The 18,668-nt window shown below is 39.9% G+C and overlaps 9 non-coding genes across 9 annotated transcripts; all 9 read right to left on the bottom strand.

Annotated features, from left to right (window-relative positions):
• Positions 1-951: 951 nt before the first annotated feature.
• Positions 952-1,070, bottom strand: LOC142347582 (5S ribosomal RNA). The gene has a single exon (XR_012760566.1). It is a non-coding gene; the product is annotated as a 5S ribosomal RNA (ribosomal RNA).
• Positions 1,071-2,206: 1,136 nt separating this feature from the next.
• On the bottom strand, positions 2,207-2,325 carry LOC142347570 (5S ribosomal RNA). The gene has a single exon (XR_012760555.1). It is a non-coding gene; the product is annotated as a 5S ribosomal RNA (ribosomal RNA).
• Positions 2,326-3,461: 1,136 nt separating this feature from the next.
• Positions 3,462-3,580, bottom strand: LOC142347015 (5S ribosomal RNA). Its single transcript, XR_012760043.1, has one exon. It is a non-coding gene; the product is annotated as a 5S ribosomal RNA (ribosomal RNA).
• Positions 3,581-4,905: 1,325 nt separating this feature from the next.
• Positions 4,906-5,024, bottom strand: LOC142347559 (5S ribosomal RNA). Its single transcript, XR_012760544.1, has one exon. It is a non-coding gene; the product is annotated as a 5S ribosomal RNA (ribosomal RNA).
• Positions 5,025-8,416: 3,392 nt separating this feature from the next.
• Positions 8,417-8,535, bottom strand: LOC142347546 (5S ribosomal RNA). The gene has a single exon (XR_012760532.1). It is a non-coding gene; the product is annotated as a 5S ribosomal RNA (ribosomal RNA).
• A 2,639-nt stretch (positions 8,536-11,174) lies between these two features.
• On the bottom strand, positions 11,175-11,293 carry LOC142347534 (5S ribosomal RNA). The gene has a single exon (XR_012760521.1). It is a non-coding gene; the product is annotated as a 5S ribosomal RNA (ribosomal RNA).
• Positions 11,294-14,497: 3,204 nt separating this feature from the next.
• On the bottom strand, positions 14,498-14,616 carry LOC142347129 (5S ribosomal RNA). The gene has a single exon (XR_012760150.1). It is a non-coding gene; the product is annotated as a 5S ribosomal RNA (ribosomal RNA).
• Positions 14,617-16,128: 1,512 nt separating this feature from the next.
• Positions 16,129-16,247, bottom strand: LOC142347127 (5S ribosomal RNA). Its single transcript, XR_012760148.1, has one exon. It is a non-coding gene; the product is annotated as a 5S ribosomal RNA (ribosomal RNA).
• Positions 16,248-17,759: 1,512 nt separating this feature from the next.
• Positions 17,760-17,878, bottom strand: LOC142347126 (5S ribosomal RNA). The gene has a single exon (XR_012760147.1). It is a non-coding gene; the product is annotated as a 5S ribosomal RNA (ribosomal RNA).
• Positions 17,879-18,668: the final 790 nt, after the last annotated feature.

Here is an 18,668-nt window from a genome sequence, read left to right as displayed (position 1 = left end):
CTCCACTTGAGCCATAGTTTGGGATAAAATAAAAAAATCTGGCACCGCGAACCATTTTGGACAAGTTTTTACCGATTTCCAAAAAAGTATCCGCGCTCGATGAGGCTTAACTTTTTCGATCACCGAACTTTGTTTTGGTCACCAAATCGTCAATTTTAGTCCGATTTGGCTCATTTTTTGTGGGCATGCTCCACTTGAGCCATAGTTTGGGATAAAATAAAAAAATCTGGCACCGCGAACCATTTTGGACAAGTTTTTACCGATTTCCAAAAAAGTATCCGCGCTCGATGAGGCTTAACTTTTTCGATCACCGAACTTTGTTTTGGTCACCAAATCGTCAATTTTAGTCCGATTTGGCTCATTTTTTGTGGGCATGCTCCACTTGAGCCATAGTTTGGGATAAAATAAAAAAATCTGGCACCGCGAACCATTTTGGACAAGTTTTTACCGATTTCCAAAAAAGTATCCGCGCTCGATGAGGCTTAACTTTTTCGATCACCGAACTTTGTTTTGGTCACCAAATCGTCAATTTTAGTCCGATTTGGCTCATTTTTTGTGGGCATGCTCCACTTGAGCCATAGTTTGGGATAAAATAAAAAAATCTGGCACCGCGAACCATTTTGGACAAGTTTTTACCGATTTCCAAAAAAGTATCCGCGCTCGATGAGGCTTAACTTTTTCGATCACCGAACTTTGTTTTGGTCACCAAATCGTCAATTTTAGTCCGATTTGGCTCATTTTTTGTGGGCATGCTCCACTTGAGCCATAGTTTGGGATAAAATAAAAAAATCTGGCACCGCGAACCATTTTGGACAAGTTTTTACCGATTTCCAAAAAAGTATCCGCGCTCGATGAGGCTTAACTTTTTCGATCACCGAGGCTTTTTGAGGCTCTAAAATGTGTAAATATCGAATAAAAGTATTCTATGAGGTTTGAATACTCAAAAGAAAAAGCCTACAACACCTGGTGTTCCCAAGCGGTCACCCATCCAAGTACTAACCAGGCCCAATGTTGCTTAACTTCGGTGATCGGACGAGAACCGGTGCATTCAACATGGTATGGTCGTAGGCATTTGCGTAAGCGGGAGCGAATTTATATACAACAGTATTGTATTGTAGTCTCATATTCATATACAGGATCACTTTAACTCGCCGCCTTGCGGTTTGCAAAATAGTCACTTAATACATGCAATTTTAGCCACGGTTGTGTTATAATTTATGCAATTCGTAGCCATACAGTGTATTATGACAAACGCGCAAACTTTTTGCTTCCAACCATCCACAATACAGTGGAACGGCCGCAAAACAAAGCACAGATGAATTGGGTACGAAGAACCTGTATAACCGGACATTGAACCGGAAGTATGACTTCAGTGGGTTTAGGCCGGTAATTGGGAAAATCAGTAGCCAGTTGCTTTTAGCCTAATTGTTGTGATAAACTTATTAAATAGGTAAGTATTAACTCTATTTGATAAGTTTTATTTGAATGCACTCTGCGTTAGCGGAGTGCAGCCTAAAGAATGGAACTGAGCGATTTGCACTAAGTTAAAAGTTAGTTTAATAAAGGGAAATTATACAATTAGTATTGATGTTTCCGAGACAGTTCCAAATATCAAATATGCATAACACGCAAGCAGGGGAACTATTATAATGGCCTTTACAAGTATATGGGGTGTGTTTGGAGCAATGGTTACCGCTGAAATTGTCATTTACAAAAAGTATCCGCGCTCGATGAGGCTTAACTTTTTCGATCACCGAACTTTGTTTTGGTCACCAAATCGTCAATTTTAGTCCGATTTGGCTCATTTTTTGTGGGCATGCTCCACTTGAGCCATAGTTTGCGATAAAATAAAAAAATCTGGCACCGCGAACCATTTTGGACAAGTTTTTACCGATTTCCAAAAAAGTATCCGCGCTCGATGAGGCTTAACTTTTTCGATCACCGAACTTTGTTTTGGTCACCAAATCGTCAATTTTAGTCCGATTTGGCTCATTTTTTGTGGGCATGCTCCACTTGAGCCATAGTTTGGGATAAAATAAAAAAATCTGGCACCGCGAACCATTTTGGACAAGTTTTTACCGATTTCCAAAAAAGTATCCGCGCTCGATGAGGCTTAACTTTTTCGATCACCGAGGCTTTTTGAGGCTCTAAAATGTGTAAATATCGAATAAAAGTATTCTATGAGGTTTGAATACTCAAAAGAAAAAGCCTACAACACCTGGTGTTCCCAAGCGGTCACCCATCCAAGTACTAACCAGGCCCAATGTTGCTTAACTTCGGTGATCGGACGAGAACCGGTGCATTCAACATGGTATGGTCGTAGGCATTTGCGTAAGCGGGAGCGAATTTATATACAACAGTATTGTATTGTAGTCTCATATTCATATACAGGATCACTTTAACTCGCCGCCTTGCGGTTTGCAAAATAGTCACTTAATACATGCAATTTTAGCCACGGTTGTGTTATAATTTATGCAATTCGTAGCCATACAGTGTATTATGACAAACGCGCAAACTTTTTGCTTCCAACCATCCACAATACAGTGGAACGGCCGCAAAACAAAGCACAGATGAATTGGGTACGAAGAACCTGTATAACCGGACATTGAACCGGAAGTATGACTTCAGTGGGTTTAGGCCGGTAATTGGGAAAATCAGTAGCCAGTTGCTTTTAGCCTAATTGTTGTGATAAACTTATTAAATAGGTAAGTATTAACTCTATTTGATAAGTTTTATTTGAATGCACTCTGCGTTAGCGGAGTGCAGCCTAAAGAATGGAACTGAGCGATTTGCACTAAGTTAAAAGTTAGTTTAATAAAGGGAAATTATACAATTAGTATTGATGTTTCCGAGACAGTTCCAAATATCAAATATGCATAACACGCAAGCAGGGGAACTATTATAATGGCCTTTACAAGTATATGGGGTGTGTTTGGAGCAATGGTTACCGCTGAAATCGTCATTTACAAAAAGTATCCGCGCTCGATGAGGCTTAACTTTTTCGATCACCGAACTTTGTTTTGGTCACCAAATCGTCAATTTTAGTCCGATTTGGCTCATTTTTTGTGGGCATGCTCCACTTGAGCCATAGTTTGCGATAAAATAAAAAAATCTGGCACCGCGAACCATTTTGGACAAGTTTTTACCGATTTCCAAAAAAGTATCCGCGCTCGATGAGGCTTAACTTTTTCGATCACCGAACTTTGTTTTGGTCACCAAATCGTCAATTTTAGTCCGACTTGGCTCATTTTTTGTGGGCATGCTCCACTTGAGCCATAGTTTGGGATAAAATAAAAAAATCTGGCACCGCGAACCATTTTGGACAAGTTTTTACCGATTTCCAAAAAAGTATCCGCGCTCGATGAGGCTTAACTTTTTCGATCACCGAGGCTTTTTGAGGCTCTAAAATGTGTAAATATCGAATAAAAGTATTCTATGAGGTTTGAATACTCAAAAGAAAAAGCCTACAACACCTGGTGTTCCCAAGCGGTCACCCATCCAAGTACTAACCAGGCCCAATGTTGCTTAACTTTGGTGATCGGACGAGAACCGGTGCATTCAACATGGTATGGTCGTAGGCATTTGCGTAAGCGGGAGCGAATTTATATACAACAGTATTGTATTGTAGTCTCATATTCATATACAGGATCACTTTAACTCGCCGCCTTGCGGTTTGCAAAATAGTCACTTAATACATGCAATTTTAGCCACGGTTGTGTTATAATTTATGCAATTCGTAGCCATACAGTGTATTATGACAAACGCGCAAACTTTTTGCTTCCAACCATCCACAATACAGTGGAACGGCCGCAAAACAAAGCACAGATGAATTGGGTACGAAGAACCTGTATAACCGGACATTGAACCGGAAGTATGACTTCAGTGGGTTTAGGCCGGTAATTGGGAAAATCAGTAGCCAGTTGCTTTTAGCCTAATTGTTGTGATAAACTTATTAAATAGGTAAGTATTAACTCTATTTGATAAGTTTTATTTGAATGCACTCTGCGTTAGCGGAGTGCAGCCTAAAGAATGGAACTGAGCGATTTGCACTAAGTTAAAAGTTAGTTTAATAAAGGGAAATTATACAATTAGTATTGATGTTTCCGAGACAGTTCCAAATATCAAATATGCATAACACGCAAGCAGGGGAACTATTATAATGGCCTTTACAAGTATATGGGGTGTGTTTGGAGCAATGGTTACCGCTGAAATTGTCATTTACAAAAAGTATCCGCGCTCGATGAGGCTTAACTTTTTCGATCACCGAACTTTGTTTTGGTCACCAAATCGTCAATTTTAGTCCGATTTGGCTCATTTTTTGTGGGCATGCTCCACTTGAGCCATAGTTTGCGACAAGATAAAAAAAATCTGGCACCGCGAACCATTTTGGACAAGTTTTTACCGATTTCCAAAAAAGTATCCGCGCTCGATGAGGCTTAACTTTTTCGATCACCGAACTTTGTTTTGGTCACCAAATCGTCAATTTTAGTCCGATTTGGCTCATTTTTTGTGGGCATGCTCCACTTGAGCCATAGTTTGGGATAAAATAAAAAAATCTGGCACCGCGAACCATTTTGGACAAGTTTTTACCGATTTCCAAAAAAGTATCCGCGCTCGATGAGGCTTAACTTTTTCGATCACCGAACTTTGTTTTGGTCACCAAATCGTCAATTTTAGTCCGATTTGGCTCATTTTTTGTGGGCATGCTCCACTTGAGCCATAGTTTGGGATAAAATAAAAAAATCTGGCACCGCGAACCATTTTGGACAAGTTTTTACCGATTTCCAAAAAAGTATCCGCGCTCGATGAGGCTTAACTTTTTCGATCACCGAGGCTTTTTGAGGCTCTAAAATGTGTAAATATCGAATAAAAGTATTCTATGAGGTTTGAATACTCAAAAGAAAAAGCCTACAACACCTGGTGTTCCCAAGCGGTCACCCATCCAAGTACTAACCAGGCCCAATGTTGCTTAACTTCGGTGATCGGACGAGAACCGGTGCATTCAACATGGTATGGTCGTAGGCATTTGCGTAAGCGGGAGCGAATTTATATACAACAGTATTGTATTGTAGTCTCATATTCATATACAGGATCACTTTAACTCGCCGCCTTGCGGTTTGCAAAATAGTCACTTAATACATGCAATTTTAGCCACGGTTGTGTTATAATTTATGCAATTCGTAGCCATACAGTGTATTATGACAAACGCGCAAACTTTTTGCTTCCAACCATCCACAATACAGTGGAACGGCCGCAAAACAAAGCACAGATGAATTGGGTACGAAGAACCTGTATAACCGGACATTGAACCGGAAGTATGACTTCAGTGGGTTTAGGCCGGTAATTGGGAAAATCAGTAGCCAGTTGCTTTTAGCCTAATTGTTGTGATAAACTTATTAAATAGGTAAGTATTAACTCTATTTGATAAGTTTTATTTGAATGCACTCTGCGTTAGCGGAGTGCAGCCTAAAGAATGGAACTGAGCGATTTGCACTAAGTTAAAAGTTAGTTTAATAAAGGGAAATTATACAATTAGTATTGATGTTTCCGAGACAGTTCCAAATATCAAATATGCATAACACGCAAGCAGGGGAACTATTATAATGGCCTTTACAAGTATATGGGGTGTGTTTGGAGCAATGGTTACCGCTGAAATTGTCATTTACAAAAAGTATCCGCGCTCGATGAGGCTTAACTTTTTCGATCACCGAACTTTGTTTTGGTCACCAAATCGTCAATTTTAGTCCGATTTGGCTCATTTTTTGTGGGCATGCTCCACTTGAGCCATAGTTTGGGATAAAATAAAAAAATCTGGCACCGCGAACCATTTTGGACAAGTTTTTACCGATTTCCAAAAAAGTATCCGCGCTCGATGAGGCTTAACTTTTTCGATCACCGAACTTTGTTTTGGTCACCAAATCGTCAATTTTAGTCCGATTTGGCTCATTTTTTGTGGGCATGCTCCACTTGAGCCATAGTTTGGGATAAAATAAAAAAATCTGGCACCGCGAACCATTTTGGACAAGTTTTTACCGATTTCCAAAAAAGTATCCGCGCTCGATGAGGCTTAACTTTTTCGATCACCGAACTTTGTTTTGGTCACCAAATCGTCAATTTTAGTCCGATTTGGCTCATTTTTTGTGGGCATGCTCCACTTGAGCCATAGTTTGGGATAAAATAAAAAAATCTGGCACCGCGAACCATTTTGGACAAGTTTTTACCGATTTCCAAAAAAGTATCCGCGCTCGATGAGGCTTAACTTTTTCGATCACCGAACTTTGTTTTGGTCACCAAATCGTCAATTTTAGTCCGATTTGGCTCATTTTTTGTGGGCATGCTCCACTTGAGCCATAGTTTGGGATAAAATAAAAAAATCTGGCACCGCGAACCATTTTGGACAAGTTTTTACCGATTTCCAAAAAAGTATCCGCGCTCGATGAGGCTTAACTTTTTCGATCACCGAACTTTGTTTTGCTCACCAAATCGTCAATTTTAGTCCGATTTGGCTCATTTTTTGTGGGCATGCTCCACTTGAGCCATAGTTTGGGATAAAATAAAAAAATCTGGCACCGCGAACCATTTTGGACAAGTTTTTACCGATTTCCAAAAAAATATCCGCGCTCGATGAGGCTTAACTTTTTCGATCACCGAACTTTGTTTTGGTCACCAAATCGTCAATTTTAGTCCGATTTGGCTCATTTTTTGTGGGCATGCTCCACTTGAGCCATAGTTTGGGATAAAATAAAAAAATCTGGCACCGCGAACCATTTTGGACAAGTTTTTACCGATTTCCAAAAAAGTATCCGCGCTCGATGAGGCTTAACTTTTTCGATCACCGAACTTTGTTTTGGTCACCAAATCGTCAATTTTAGTCCGATTTGGCTCATTTTTTGTGGGCATGCTCCACTTGAGCCATAGTTTGGGATAAAATAAAAAAATCTGGCACCGCGAACCATTTTGGACAAGTTTTTACCGATTTCCAAAAAAGTATCCGCGCTCGATGAGGCTTAACTTTTTCGATCACCGAACTTTGTTTTGGTCACCAAATCGTCAATTTTAGTCCGATTTGGCTCATTTTTTGTGGGCATGCTCCACTTGAGCCATAGTTTGGGATAAAATAAAAAAATCTGGCACCGCGAACCATTTTGGACAAGTTTTTACCGATTTCCAAAAAAGTATCCGCGCTCGATGAGGCTTAACTTTTTCGATCACCGAACTTTGTTTTGGTCACCAAATCGTCAATTTTAGTCCGATTTGGCTCATTTTTTGTGGGCATGCTCCACTTGAGCCATAGTTTGGGATAAAATAAAAAAATCTGGCACCGCGAACCATTTTGGACAAGTTTTTACCGATTTCCAAAAAAGTATCCGCGCTCGATGAGGCTTAACTTTTTCGATCACCGAACTTTGTTTTGGTCACCAAATCGTCAATTTTAGTCCGATTTGGCTCATTTTTTGTGGGCATGCTCCACTTGAGCCATAGTTTGGGATAAAATAAAAAAATCTGGCACCGCGAACCATTTTGGACAAGTTTTTACCGATTTCCAAAAAAGTATCCGCGCTCGATGAGGCTTAACTTTTTCGATCACCGAACTTTGTTTTGGTCACCAAATCGTCAATTTTAGTCCGATTTGGCTCATTTTTTGTGGGCATGCTCCACTTGAGCCATAGTTTGGGATAAAATAAAAAAATCTGGCACCGCGAACCATTTTGGACAAGTTTTTACCGATTTCCAAAAAAGTATCCGCGCTCGATGAGGCTTAACTTTTTCGATCACCGAACTTTGTTTTGGTCACCAAATCGTCAATTTTAGTCCGATTTGGCTCATTTTTTGTGGGCATGCTCCACTTGAGCCATAGTTTGGGATAAAATAAAAAAATCTGGCACCGCGAACCATTTTGGACAAGTTTTTACCGATTTCCAAAAAAGTATCCGCGCTCGATGAGGCTTAACTTTTTCGATCACCGAACTTTGTTTTGGTCACCAAATCGTCAATTTTAGTCCGATTTGGCTCATTTTTTGTGGGCATGCTCCACTTGAGCCATAGTTTGGGATAAAATAAAAAAATCTGGCACCGCGAACCATTTTGGACAAGTTTTTACCGATTTCCAAAAAAGTATCCGCGCTCGATGAGGCTTAACTTTTTCGATCACCGAACTTTGTTTTGGTCACCAAATCGTCAATTTTAGTCCGATTTGGCTCATTTTTTGTGGGCATGCTCCACTTGAGCCATAGTTTGGGATAAAATAAAAAAATCTGGCACCGCGAACCATTTTGGACAAGTTTTTACCGATTTCCAAAAAAGTATCCGCGCTCGATGAGGCTTAACTTTTTCGATCACCGAGGCTTTTTGAGGCTCTAAAATGTGTAAATATCGAATAAAAGTATTCTATGAGGTTTGAATACTCAAAAGAAAAAGCCTACAACACCTGGTGTTCCCAAGCGGTCACCCATCCAAGTACTAACCAGGCCCAATGTTGCTTAACTTCGGTGATCGGACGAGAACCGGTGCATTCAACATGGTATGGTCGTAGGCATTTGCGTAAGCGGGAGCGAATTTATATACAACAGTATTGTATTGTAGTCTCATATTCATATACAGGATCACTTTAACTCGCCGCCTTGCGGTTTGCAAAATAGTCACTTAATACATGCAATTTTAGCCACGGTTGTGTTATAATTTATGCAATTCGTAGCCATACAGTGTATTATGACAAACGCGCAAACTTTTTGCTTCCAACCATCCACAATACAGTGGAACGGCCGCAAAACAAAGCACAGATGAATTGGGTACGAAGAACCTGTATAACCGGACATTGAACCGGAAGTATGACTTCAGTGGGTTTAGGCCGGTAATTGGGAAAATCAGTAGCCAGTTGCTTTTAGCCTAATTGTTGTGATAAACTTATTAAATAGGTAAGTATTAACTCTATTTGATAAGTTTTATTTGAATGCACTCTGCGTTAGCGGAGTGCAGCCTAAAGAATGGAACTGAGCGATTTGCACTAAGTTAAAAGTTAGTTTAATAAAGGGAAATTATACAATTAGTATTGATGTTTCCGAGACAGTTCCAAATATCAAATATGCATAACACGCAAGCAGGGGAACTATTATAATGGCCTTTACAAGTATATGGGGTGTGTTTGGAGCAATGGTTACCGCTGAAATTGTCATTTACAAAAAGTATCCGCGCTCGATGAGGCTTAACTTTTTCGATCACCGAACTTTGTTTTGGTCACCAAATCGTCAATTTTAGTCCGATTTGGCTCATTTTTTGTGGTCATGCTCCACTTGAGCCATAGTTTGGGATAAAATAAAAAAATCTGGCACCGCGAACCATTTTGGACAAGTTTTTACCGATTTCCAAAAAAGTATCCGCGCTCGATGAGGCTTAACTTTTTCGATCACCGAACTTTGTTTTGGTCACCAAATCGTCAATTTTAGTCCGATTTGGCTCATTTTTTGTGGGCATGCTCCACTTGAGCCATAGTTTGGGATAAAATAAAAAAATCTGGCACCGCGAACCATTTTGGACAAGTTTTTACCGATTTCCAAAAAAGTATCCGCGCTCGATGAGGCTTAACTTTTTCGATCACCGAACTTTGTTTTGGTCACCAAATCGTCAATTTTAGTCCGATTTGGCTCATTTTTTGTGGGCATGCTCCACTTGAGCCATAGTTTGGGATAAAATAAAAAAATCTGGCACCGCGAACCATTTTGGACAAGTTTTTACCGATTTCCAAAAAAGTATCCGCGCTCGATGAGGCTTAACTTTTTCGATCACCGAACTTTGTTTTGGTCACCAAATCGTCAATTTTAGTCCGATTTGGCTCATTTTTTGTGGGCATGCTCCACTTGAGCCATAGTTTGGGATAAAATAAAAAAATCTGGCACCGCGAACCATTTTGGACAAGTTTTTACCGATTTCCAAAAAAGTATCCGCGCTCGATGAGGCTTAACTTTTTCGATCACCGAACTTTGTTTTGGTCACCAAATCGTCAATTTTAGTCCGATTTGGCTCATTTTTTGTGGGCATGCTCCACTTGAGCCATAGTTTGGGATAAAATAAAAAAATCTGGCACCGCGAACCATTTTGGACAAGTTTTTACCGATTTCCAAAAAAGTATCCGCGCTCGATGAGGCTTAACTTTTTCGATCACCGAACTTTGTTTTGGTCACCAAATCGTCAATTTTAGTCCGATTTGGCTCATTTTTTGTGGGCATGCTCCACTTGAGCCATAGTTTGGGATAAAATAAAAAAATCTGGCACCGCGAACCATTTTGGACAAGTTTTTACCGATTTCCAAAAAAGTATCCGCGCTCGATGAGGCTTAACTTTTTCGATCACCGAACTTTGTTTTGGTCACCAAATCGTCAATTTTAGTCCGATTTGGCTCATTTTTTGTGGTCATGCTCCACTTGAGCCATAGTTTGGGATAAAATAAAAAAATCTGGCACCGCGAACCATTTTGGACAAGTTTTTACCGATTTCCAAAAAAGTATCCGCGCTCGATGAGGCTTAACTTTTTCGATCACCGAACTTTGTTTTGGTCACCAAATCGTCAATTTTAGTCCGATTTGGCTCATTTTTGTGGGCATGCTCCACTTGAGCCATAGTTTGGGATAAAATAAAAAAATCTGGCACCGCGAACCATTTTGGACAAGTTTTTACCGATTTCCAAAAAAGTATCCGCGCTCGATGAGGCTTAACTTTTTCGATCACCGAACTTTGTTTTGGTCACCAAATCGTCAATTTTAGTCCGATTTGGCTCATTTTTTGTGGGCATGCTCCACTTGAGCCATAGTTTGGGATAAAATAAAAAAATCTGGCACCGCGAACCATTTTGGACAAGTTTTTACCGATTTCCAAAAAAGTATCCGCGCTCGATGAGGCTTAACTTTTTCGATCACCGAACTTTGTTTTGGTCACCAAATCGTCAATTTTAGTCCGATTTGGCTCATTTTTTGTGGGCATGCTCCACTTGAGCCATAGTTTGGGATAAAATAAAAAAATCTGGCACCGCGAACCATTTTGGACAAGTTTTTACCGATTTCCAAAAAAGTATCCGCGCTCGATGAGGCTTAACTTTTTCGATCACCGAGGCTTTTTGAGGCTCTAAAATGTGTAAATATCGAATAAAAGTATTCTATGAGGTTTGAATACTCAAAAGAAAAAGCCTACAACACCTGGTGTTCCCAAGCGGTCACCCATCCAAGTACTAACCAGGCCCAATGTTGCTTAACTTCGGTGATCGGACGAGAACCGGTGCATTCAACATGGTATGGTCGTAGGCATTTGCGTAAGCGGGAGCGAATTTATATACAACAGTATTGTATTGTAGTCTCATATTCATATACAGGATCACTTTAACTCGCCGCCTTGCGGTTTGCAAAATAGTCACTTAATACATGCAATTTTAGCCACGGTTGTGTTATAATTTATGCAATTCGTAGCCATACAGTGTATTATGACAAACGCGCAAACTTTTTGCTTCCAACCATCCACAATACAGTGGAACGGCCGCAAAACAAAGCACAGATGAATTGGGTACGAAGAACCTGTATAACCGGACATTGAACCGGAAGTATGACTTCAGTGGGTTTAGGCCGGTAATTGGGAAAATCAGTAGCCAGTTGCTTTTAGCCTAATTGTTGTGATAAACTTATTAAATAGGTAAGTATTAACTCTATTTGATAAGTTTTATTTGAATGCACTCTGCGTTAGCGGAGTGCAGCCTAAAGAATGGAACTGAGCGATTTGCACTAAGTTAAAAGTTAGTTTAATAAAGGGAAATTATACAATTAGTATTGATGTTTCCGAGACAGTTCCAAATATCAAATATGCATAACACGCAAGCAGGGGAACTATTATAATGGCCTTTACAAGTATATGGGGTGTGTTTGGAGCAATGGTTACCGCTGAAATTGTCATTTACAAAAAGTATCCGCGCTCGATGAGGCTTAACTTTTTCGATCACCGAACTTTGTTTTGGTCACCAAATCGTCAATTTTAGTCCGATTTGGCTCATTTTTTGTGGTCATGCTCCACTTGAGCCATAGTTTGGGATAAAATAAAAAAATCTGGCACCGCGAACCATTTTGGACAAGTTTTTACCGATTTCCAAAAAAGTATCCGCGCTCGATGAGGCTTAACTTTTTCGATCACCGAACTTTGTTTTGGTCACCAAATCGTCAATTTTAGTCCGATTTGGCTCATTTTTTGTGGGCATGCTCCACTTGAGCCATAGTTTGGGATAAAATAAAAAAATCTGGCACCGCGAACCATTTTGGACAAGTTTTTACCGATTTCCAAAAAAGTATCCGCGCTCGATGAGGCTTAACTTTTTCGATCACCGAACTTTGTTTTGGTCACCAAATCGTCAATTTTAGTCCGATTTGGCTCATTTTTTGTGGGCATGCTCCACTTGAGCCATAGTTTGGGATAAAATAAAAAAATCTGGCACCGCGAACCATTTTGGACAAGTTTTTACCGATTTCCAAAAAAGTATCCGCGCTCGATGAGGCTTAACTTTTTCGATCACCGAACTTTGTTTTGGTCACCAAATCGTCAATTTTAGTCCGATTTGGCTCATTTTTTGTGGGCATGCTCCACTTGAGCCATAGTTTGGGATAAAATAAAAAAATCTGGCACCGCGAACCATTTTGGACAAGTTTTTACCGATTTCCAAAAAAGTATCCGCGCTCGATGAGGCTTAACTTTTTCGATCACCGAACTTTGTTTTGGTCACCAAATCGTCAATTTTAGTCCGATTTGGCTCATTTTTTGTGGTCATGCTCCACTTGAGCCATAGTTTGGGATAAAATAAAAAAATCTGGCACCGCGAACCATTTTGGACAAGTTTTTACCGATTTCCAAAAAAGTATCCGCGCTCGATGAGGCTTAACTTTTTCGATCACCGAACTTTGTTTTGGTCACCAAATCGTCAATTTTAGTCCGATTTGGCTCATTTTTTGTGGGCATGCTCCACTTGAGCCATAGTTTGGGATAAAATAAAAAAATCTGGCACCGCGAACCATTTTGGACAAGTTTTTACCGATTTCCAAAAAAGTATCCGCGCTCGATGAGGCTTAACTTTTTCGATCACCGAACTTTGTTTTGGTCACCAAATCGTCAATTTTAGTCCGATTTGGCTCATTTTTTGTGGGCATGCTCCACTTGAGCCATAGTTTGGGATAAAATAAAAAAATCTGGCACCGCGAACCATTTTGGACAAGTTTTTACCGATTTCCAAAAAAGTATCCGCGCTCGATGAGGCTTAACTTTTTCGATCACCGAACTTTGTTTTGGTCACCAAATCGTCAATTTTAGTCCGATTTGGCTCATTTTTTGTGGGCATGCTCCACTTGAGCCATAGTTTGGGATAAAATAAAAAAATCTGGCACCGCGAACCATTTTGGACAAGTTTTTACCGATTTCCAAAAAAGTATCCGCGCTCGATGAGGCTTAACTTTTTCGATCACCGAACTTTGTTTTGGTCACCAAATCGTCAATTTTAGTCCGATTTGGCTCATTTTTTGTGGGCATGCTCCACTTGAGCCATAGTTTGGGATAAAATAAAAAAATCTGGCACCGCGAACCATTTTGGACAAGTTTTTACCGATTTCCAAAAAAGTATCCGCGCTCGATGAGGCTTAACTTTTTCGATCACCGAACTTTGTTTTGGTCACCAAATCGTCAATTTTAGTCCGATTTGGCTCATTTTTTGTGGGCATGCTCCACTTGAGCCATAGTTTGGGATAAAATAAAAAAATCTGGCACCGCGAACCATTTTGGACAAGTTTTTACCGATTTCCAAAAAAGTATCCGCGCTCGATGAGGCTTAACTTTTTCGATCACCGAACTTTGTTTTGGTCACCAAATCGTCAATTTTAGTCCGATTTGGCTCATTTTTTGTGGTCATGCTCCACTTGAGCCATAGTTTGGGATAAAATAAAAAAATCTGGCACCGCGAACCATTTTGGACAAGTTTTTACCGATTTCCAAAAAAGTATCCGCGCTCGATGAGGCTTAACTTTTTCGATCACCGAACTTTGTTTTGGTCACCAAATCGTCAATTTTAGTCCGATTTGGCTCATTTTTTGTGGGCATGCTCCACTTGAGCCATAGTTTGGGATAAAATAAAAAAATCTGGCACCGCGAACCATTTTGGACAAGTTTTTACCGATTTCCAAAAAAGTATCCGCGCTCGATGAGGCTTAACTTTTTCGATCACCGAACTTTGTTTTGGTCACCAAATCGTCAATTTTAGTCCGATTTGGCTCATTTTTTGTGGGCATGCTCCACTTGAGCCATAGTTTGGGATAAAATAAAAAAATCTGGCACCGCGAACCATTTTGGACAAGTTTTTACCGATTTCCAAAAAAGTATCCGCGCTCGATGAGGCTTAACTTTTTCGATCACCGAGGCTTTTTGAGGCTCTAAAATGTGTAAATATCGAATAAAAGTATTCTATGAGGTTTGAATACTCAAAAGAAAAAGCCTACAACACCTGGTGTTCCCAAGCGGTCACCCATCCAAGTACTAACCAGGCCCAATGTTGCTTAAATTCGGTGATCGGACGAGAACCGGTGCATTCAACATGGTATGGTCGTAGGCATTTGCGTAAGCGGGAGCGAATTTATATACAACAGTATTGTATTGTAGTCTCATATTCATATACAGGATCACTTTAACTCGCCGCCTTGCGGTTTGCAAAATAGTCACTTAATACATGCAATTTTAGCCACGGTTGTGTTATAATTTATGCAATTCGTAGCCATACAGTGTATTATGACAAACGCGCAAACTTTTTGCTTCCAACCATCCACAATACAGTGGAACGGCCGCAAAACAAAGCACAGATGAATTGGGTACGAAGAACCTGTATAACCGGACATTGAACCGGAAGTATGACTTCAGTGGGTTTAGGCCGGTAATTGGGAAAATCAGTAGCCAGTTGCTTTTAGCCTAATTGTTGTGATAAACTTATTAAATAGGTAAGTATTAACTCTATTTGATAAGTTTTATTTGAATGCACTCTGCGTTAGCGGAGTGCAGCCTAAAGAATGGAACTGAGCGATTTGCACTAAGTTAAAAGTTAGTTTAATAAAGGGAAATTATACAATTAGTATTGATGTTTCCGAGACAGTTCCAAATATCAAATATGCATAACACGCAAGCAGGGGAACTATTATAATGGCCTTTACAAGTATATGGGGTGTGTTTGGAGCAATGGTTACCGCTGAAATTGTCATTTACAAAAAGTATCCGCGCTCGATGAGGCTTAACTTTTTCGATCACCGAACTTTGTTTTGGTCACCAAATCGTCAATTTTAGTCCGATTTGGCTCATTTTTTGTGGTCATGCTCCACTTGAGCCATAGTTTGGGATAAAATAAAAAAATCTGGCACCGCGAACCACTTTGGACAAGTTTTTACCGATTTCCAAAAAAGTATCCGCGCTCGATGAGGCTTAACTTTTTCGATCACCGAACTTTGTTTTGGTCACCAAATCGTCAATTTTAGTCCGATTTGGCTCATTTTTTGTGGGCATGCTCCACTTGAGCCATAGTTTGGGATAAAATAAAAAAATCTGGCACCGCGAACCATTTTGGACAAGTTTTTACCGATTTCCAAAAAAGTATCCGCGCTCGATGAGGCTTAACTTTTTCGATCACCGAACTTTGTTTTGGTCACCAAATCGTCAATTTTAGTCCGATTTGGCTCATTTTTTGTGGGCATGCTCCACTTGAGCCATAGTTTGGGATAAAATAAAAAAATCTGGCACCGCGAACCATTTTGGACAAGTTTTTACCGATTTCCAAAAAAGTATCCGCGCTCGATGAGGCTTAACTTTTTCGATCACCGAACTTTGTTTTGGTCACCAAATCGTCAATTTTAGTCCGATTTGGCTCATTTTTTGTGGGCATGCTCCACTTGAGCCATAGTTTGGGATAAAATAAAAAAATCTGGCACCGCGAACCATTTTGGACAAGTTTTTACCGATTTCCAAAAAAGTATCCGCGCTCGATGAGGCTTAACTTTTTCGATCACCGAGGCTTTTTGAGGCTCTAAAATGTGTAAATATCGAATAAAAGTATTCTATGAGGTTTGAATACTCAAAAGAAAAAGCCTACAACACCTGGTGTTCCCAAGCGGTCACCCATCCAAGTACTAACCAGGCCCAATGTTGCTTAAATTCGGTGATCGGACGAGAACCGGTGCATTCAACATGGTATGGTCGTAGGCATTTGCGTAAGCGGGAGCGAATTTATATACAACAGTATTGTATTGTAGTCTCATATTCATATACAGGATCACTTTAACTCGCCGCCTTGCGGTTTGCAAAATAGTCACTTAATACATGCAATTTTAGCCACGGTTGTGTTATAATTTATGCAATTCGTAGCCATACAGTGTATTATGACAAACGCGCAAACTTTTTGCTTCCAACCATCCACAATACAGTGGAACGGCCGCAAAACAAAGCACAGATGAATTGGGTACGAAGAACCTGTATAACCGGACATTGAACCGGAAGTATGACTTCAGTGGGTTTAGGCCGGTAATTGGGAAAATCAGTAGCCAGTTGCTTTTAGCCTAATTGTTGTGATAAACTTATTAAATAGGTAAGTATTAACTCTATTTGATAAGTTTTATTTGAATGCACTCTGCGTTAGCGGAGTGCAGCCTAAAGAATGGAACTGAGCGATTTGCACTAAGTTAAAAGTTAGTTTAATAAAGGGAAATTATACAATTAGTATTGATGTTTCCGAGACAGTTCCAAATATCAAATATGCATAACACGCAAGCAGGGGAACTATTATAATGGCCTTTACAAGTATATGGGGTGTGTTTGGAGCAATGGTTACCGCTGAAATTGTCATTTACAAAAAGTATCCGCGCTCGATGAGGCTTAACTTTTTCGATCACCGAACTTTGTTTTGGTCACCAAATCGTCAATTTTAGTCCGATTTGGCTCATTTTTTGTGGTCATGCTCCACTTGAGCCATAGTTTGGGATAAAATAAAAAAATCTGGCACCGCGAACCATTTTGGACAAGTTTTTACCGATTTCCAAAAAAGTATCCGCGCTCGATGAGGCTTAACTTTTTCGATCACCGAACTTTGTTTTGGTCACCAAATCGTCAATTTTAGTCCGATTTGGCTCATTTTTTGTGGGCATGCTCCACTTGAGCCATAGTTTGGGATAAAATAAAAAAATCTGGCACCGCGAACCATTTTGGACAAGTTTTTACCGATTTCCAAAAAAGTATCCGCGCTCGATGAGGCTTAACTTTTTCGATCACCGAACTTTGTTTTGGTCACCAAATCGTCAATTTTAGTCCGATTTGGCTCATTTTTTGTGGGCATGCTCCACTTGAGCCATAGTTTGGGATAAAATAAAAAAATCTGGCACCGCGAACCATTTTGGACAAGTTTTTACCGATTTCCAAAAAAGTATCCGCGCTCGATGAGGCTTAACTTTTTCGATCACCGAACTTTGTTTTGGTCACCAAATCGTCAATTTTAGTCCGATTTGGCTCATTTTTTGTGGGCATGCTCCACTTGAGCCATAGTTTGGGATAAAATAAAAAAATCTGGCACCGCGAACCATTTTGGACAAGTTTTTACCGATTTCCAAAAAAGTATCCGCGCTCGATGAGGCTTAACTTTTTCGATCACCGAGGCTTTTTGAGGCTCTAAAATGTGTAAATATCGAATAAAAGTATTCTATGAGGTTTGAATACTCAAAAGAAAAAGCCTACAACACCTGGTGTTCCCAAGCGGTCACCCATCCAAGTACTAACCAGGCCCAATGTTGCTTAAATTCGGTGATCGGACGAGAACCGGTGCATTCAACATGGTATGGTCGTAGGCATTTGCGTAAGCGGGAGCGAATTTATATACAACAGTATTGTATTGTAGTCTCATATTCATATACAGGATCACTTTAACTCGCCGCCTTGCGGTTTGCAAAATAGTCACTTAATACATGCAATTTTAGCCACGGTTGTGTTATAATTTATGCAATTCGTAGCCATACAGTGTATTATGACAAACGCGCAAACTTTTTGCTTCCAACCATCCACAATACAGTGGAACGGCCGCAAAACAAAGCACAGATGAATTGGGTACGAAGAACCTGTATAACCGGACATTGAACCGGAAGTATGACTTCAGTGGGTTTAGGCCGGTAATTGGGAAAATCAGTAGCCAGTTGCTTTTAGCCTAATTGTTGTGATAAACTTATTAAATAGGTAAGTATTAACTCTATTTGATAAGTTTTATTTGAATGCACTCTGCGTTAGCGGAGTGCAGCCTAAAGAATGGAACTGAGCGATTTGCACTAAGTTAAAAGTTAGTTTAATAAAGGGAAATTATACAATTAGTATTGATGTTTCCGAGACAGTTCCAAATATCAAATATGCATAACACGCAAGCAGGGGAACTATTATAATGGCCTTTACAAGTATATGGGGTGTGTTTGGAGCAATGGTTACCGCTGAAATTGTCATTTACAAAAAGTATCCGCGCTCGATGAGGCTTAACTTTTTCGATCACCGAACTTTGTTTTGGTCACCAAATCGTCAATTTTAGTCCGATTTGGCTCATTTTTTGTGGTCATGCTCCACTTGAGCCATAGTTTGGGATAAAATAAAAAAATCTG

The sequence above is a fragment of the Convolutriloba macropyga genome, chromosome 9 (assembly GCF_964194025.1).
Source record: "Convolutriloba macropyga chromosome 9, txConMacr16.3, whole genome shotgun sequence".
Classification (NCBI taxonomy): Eukaryota; Metazoa; Xenacoelomorpha; order Acoela; family Convolutidae; genus Convolutriloba; species Convolutriloba macropyga.
Note: the sequence above shows the minus strand (reverse complement) of the source record. Positions and strands in the feature narration are given on the sequence as shown.